The 5000-nt window shown below is 53.0% G+C and overlaps 1 non-coding gene across 1 annotated transcript in view; it reads right to left on the bottom strand.

Annotated features, from left to right (window-relative positions):
• Positions 1 to 1521, bottom strand: part of LOC124727746 — a 1909-nt gene extending 388 nt beyond the window's left edge. The window contains exon 1 of the ribosomal RNA XR_007007222.1: positions 1 to 1521. This exon is cut by the window's left edge and continues 388 nt beyond it. This is a non-coding gene — a ribosomal RNA (small subunit ribosomal RNA).
• Between the last annotated feature and the right edge of the window lie 3479 nt (positions 1522 to 5000).

The following is a 5000-nucleotide window of genomic DNA, read 5'->3' as shown; positions in this document are numbered from 1 at the left end:
TCTCGTGCGGCTAGAAGCCGCCTGTCCCTCTAAGAAGAAAAGTAATCGCTGACAGCACGAAGGATGTCACGCGACTAGTTAGCAGGCTAGAGTCTCGTTCGTTATCGGAATTAACCAGACAAATCGCTCCACCAACTAAGAACGGCCATGCACCACCACCCACCGAATCAAGAAAGAGCTATCAATCTGTCAATCCTTCCGGTGTCCGGGCCTGGTGAGGTTTCCCGTGTTGAGTCAAATTAAGCCGCAGGCTCCACTCCTGGTGGTGCCCTTCCGTCAATTCCTTTACGTTTCAGCTTTGCAACCATACTTCCCCCGGAACCCAAAAGCTTTGGTTTCCCGGAGGCTGCCCGCCGAGTCATCGGAGGAACTGCGGCGGATCGCTGGCTGGCATCGTTTATGGTTAGAACTAGGGCGGTATCTGATCGCCTTCGAACCTCTAACTTTCGTTCTTGATTAATGAAAACATACTTGGCAAATGCTTTCGCTTCTGTTCGTCTTGCGACGATCCAAGAATTTCACCTCTAACGTCGCAATACGAATGCCCCCGCCTGTCCCTATTAATCATTACCTCGGGTTCCGAAAACCAACAAAATAGAACCGAGGTCCTATTCCATTATTCCATGCACACAGTATTCAGGCGGGCTTGCCTGCTTTAAGCACTCTAATTTGTTCAAAGTAAACGTGCCGGCCCACCGAGACACTCAATAAAGAGCACCCTGGTAGGATTTCAACGGGGTCCGCCTCGGGACGCACGAGCACGCACGGGGCGGTCGCACGCCTTCGGCTCGCCCCACCGGCAGGACGTCCCACGATACATGCCAGTTAAACACCGACGGGCGGTGAACCAACAGCGTGGGACACAAATCCAACTACGAGCTTTTTAACCGCAACAACTTTAATATACGCTATTGGAGCTGGAATTACCGCGGCTGCTGGCACCAGACTTGCCCTCCAATAGATACTCGTTAAAGGATTTAAAGTGTACTCATTCCGATTACGGGGCCTCGGATGAGTCCCGTATCGTTATTTTTCGTCACTACCTCCCCGTGCCGGGAGTGGGTAATTTGCGCGCCTGCTGCCTTCCTTGGATGTGGTAGCCGTTTCTCAGGCTCCCTCTCCGGAATCGAACCCTGATTCCCCGTTACCCGTTACAACCATGGTAGGCGCAGAACCTACCATCGACAGTTGATAAGGCAGACACTTGAAAGATGCGTCGCCGGTACGAGGACCGTGCGATCAGCCCAAAGTTATTCAGAGTCACCAAGGCAAACGGACCGGACGAGCCGACCGATTGGTTTTGATCTAATAAAAGCGTCCCTTCCATCTCTGGTCGGGACTCTGTTTGCATGTATTAGCTCTAGAATTACCACAGTTATCCAAGTAACGTGGGTACGATCTAAGGAACCATAACTGATTTAATGAGCCATTCGCGGTTTCACCTTAATGCGGCTTGTACTGAGACATGCATGGCTTAATCTTTGAGACAAGCATATGACTACTGGCAGGATCAACCAGGGAGCTGCGTCAACTAGAGCTGAGCAGCCGGCCGCCCGGGAGTGTGTCCCGGGGGCCCGCGCGAACACGCAAGCGTCCGCTCAATCATTCTGCAAACAGGAGGAGGCTGAGCTCCCCTGCACAATACACCTCGAAACCCTCTCAGGTCCCGGCGGCGCGCAGCGCCGTCCCAAGTACTTGGTCGGGTTCGAGAGAGGCGCAATCGCCCGGAGTTAGGCGAGTAGACGCTTTCGGTGCGACCACCCGTGCTCCCAACTGAGCTTGCCGCTGCCGACAGAGGCCCGGGAGCGTGCTGTCGTGGCATTGCCGGCGGGAGACAACACGCGCCACCTACGGTGACCGGCAGCTCCAACGCCAGCGCCACAGAAGGACAAAAGCCCCACTTGGGTGCCGAAGCGAACTCTCCCAGCACAGCGCACGCGCCAACACATCCGCACAGCTGCGATACAAACCACCAGCGAGAACCGCTGGGGCGACCGAGCAGCAGACGGCGTCGCGGCGCCGAGCGCCGGGCGGCAGCGCATCCTCAACGCACACAGTCCTCAATCGGACCAGCACACTGAAGATGTCCACCGCGCTTCGCACCGGGCCCGCGAGGACCTACTTTGGCCGCACGGCGCCGCGCGCAGGGTGCGCCGGCGCGCAGCTGCGACGCCTGCCGCGTCCGTCGGCCGGCGCGCCTGCCACTGGCCGCCCCCACCAGCCGGCTGTAGCGCGTGCGCCCACGCACCGCGCGGCCAGCACGCCGGGAGGCGCCCCCTCACCGGCCGGGGACGGTCCCACCCAGCCACCGCCGCGTATCGCTTCACACCCAGATGCCGTTCAGTTTCGTCGGCATGGTGGGTATCGCTGGAACAACCGGTTAGTACCTCAACCTATCGTCGCCATCACCGATTCACCCCTAGCGAGAACAACCGCACCACAACAGGTTACCATTTGTTCATTTGCGTAACTTCACCAGAAAACGCAGGCGTCCATCGCCATTTGCAACTTCCACGATTATTGCATGCCTGTGTCAGGTGTCACGCCACACTACGTCTGCCCACATACACGCAACAAAATGTGCACGCCTAGACAATACGTGGAAGGTGGCCCCCGTACGTATGCGATGTCCATTGCTCGAACGACTGTCAACCGGCCTCTGTAGCATGTCGCAGATATGGAACGCGGTGCACCATGCCATCACGGTGTGTGAGGAGAGACGACTAGGTCCGAATACATCAACAGACAGCTCATGCTGATCGCCATCCACGGCGTCCGTTCCTCCCACACGTCTCTATGGCGTACCACACTGCAATCCAGCTCTCATAGGGAGACGACACGTAGCTGCGTGCACAATATTTGCACTGTATGGTCCGCCGTTTTTGGGCGCAGTCGTTGTACGGTCACACATGTGCCACGATGTATCATTCAGTACATAAGGACGAATGTGCAGTACAGATTGTGGTTTACGCGTACGACATTAGCGGACAGTTGACACAGGCCGCACCACAACGTAGCCTGAGTACGTCGCATGCGGAGGGCATTGAACATGCAAAGTTCTCACCAACCAGCTTGCGAAGGCAGGGGGCAAGGTGGGGACGTGGGGAGGGGCGGCATGTACGTCCTGCTGCCATCCACATTACAGTGTACAGCAGGAGCATGTGGAAAGTGAGCAAGACTTGCAAGGTGTTTAACATGAAGCGATACACAGGGGAGCGGGGAGTGCGAGTAGCGAACTATATTGCGAGGGTTGCGGGTGGGCAACACTACACTAATTGAACGAGTCGTATAACAATTACAGAGCAGGTTTAGGCGACAACGTGGGTTACGTTAGGCGACAACGTGGGTTAGGTTAAGGCACGACGTGGGTTAGGTTAAGGCACGACATGGGTTAGGTTAAGGCACGACATGGGTTAGGTTAAGGCACGACATGGGTTAGGTTAAGGCACAACATGGGTTAGGTTAAGGCACAACATGGGTTAGGTTAAGGCACAACATGGGTTAGGTTAAGGCACAACATGGGTTAGGTTAAGGCACAACATGGGTTAGGTTAAGGCACAACATGGGTTAGGTTAAGGCACAACATGGGTTAGGTTAAGGCACAACATGGGTTAGGTTAAGGCACAACATGGGTTAGGTTAAGGCACAACATGGGTTAGGTTAAGGCACAACATGGGTTAGGTTAAGGCACAACATGGGTTAGGTTAAGGCACAACATAGGTTAGGTTAAGGCACAACATAGGTTAGGTTAAGGCACAACATGGGTTAGGTTAAGGCACAACATGGGTTAGGTTAAGGCACAACATGGGTTAGGTTAAGGCACAACATGGGTTAGGTTAAGGCACAACATGGGTTAGGTTAAGGCACAACATGGGTTAGGTTAAGGCACAACATGGGTTAGGTTAAGGCACAACATGGGTTAGGTTAAGGCACAACATGGGTTAGGTTAAGGCACAACATGGGTTAGGTTAAGGCACAACATGGGTTAGGTTAAGGCACAACATGGGTTAGGTTAAGGCACAACATGGGTTAGGTTAAGGCACAACATGGGTTAGGTTAAGGCACAACATGGGTTAGGTTAAGGCACAACATGGGTTAGGTTAAGGCACAACATGGGTTAGGTTAAGGCACAACATGGGTTAGGTTAAGGCACAACATAGGTTAGGTTAAGGCACAACATAGGTTAGGTTAAGGCACAACATAGGTTAGGTTAAGGCACAACATAGGTTAGGTTAAGGCACAACATAGGTTAGGTTAAGGCACAACATAGGTTAGGTTAAGGCACAACATAGGTTAGGTTAAGGTACAACATAGGTTAGGTTAAGGTACAACATAGGTTAGGTTAAGGTACAACATAGGTTAGGTTAAGGTACAACATAGGTTAGGTTAAGGTACAACATAGGTTAGGTTAGGTTAGGTTACACGTTGTTGTAAGGAAAGGTGTAGGGGGGGGCGGGGGCGGCAGGTTCGTTGATAGTGATTATAGTAAGTGAATGCTTGTGACATGATCAGATTTGTCACGTCAGGATGCACCTTTGGCTTATTAGAGGCGGCGCTCCAATTCTATGCTTGTGTCAGACCTGTGTCTTTGACTCATGTCATTGTTTGTGCGCTGTGACAGGAGGTACTATTGTGATGTTGGGTGCACCGTTGTATAGGACATGTGTGGGTGTTGGTGCCTGATCTGCGCAATGGTGGATGTCGAAAGGGTGGGATATTGTATTTTCCGCATGGACCTCCTGGTCTGGTTGTGATAGTGTGGATTGTGTAATGTGGCGGAGAGGATGCACTGGATGTTGTTCCATGCTGGTGCTTACATATTGTATGTGCGCCCGTTAGAAGCAGAGAGTGGTGCGTGATCAGAGTGGCTGGCTGACGTGTGGTTCCCATTGTGGGCAGACTCTTTCAGCATGTATACGGACAGTTGTATATATATTCTGTAGTTTGATGGCTCTGCATTGATTACTAATCAGCGCCGTGTGTACGGGTAATCTGGTTCC

This window comes from Schistocerca piceifrons, unplaced genomic scaffold (genome assembly GCF_021461385.2).
Source record: "Schistocerca piceifrons isolate TAMUIC-IGC-003096 unplaced genomic scaffold, iqSchPice1.1 HiC_scaffold_1132, whole genome shotgun sequence".
NCBI classification, from domain to species: domain Eukaryota; kingdom Metazoa; phylum Arthropoda; class Insecta; order Orthoptera; family Acrididae; genus Schistocerca; species Schistocerca piceifrons.
Note: the sequence above shows the minus strand (reverse complement) of the source record. Positions and strands in the feature narration are given on the sequence as shown.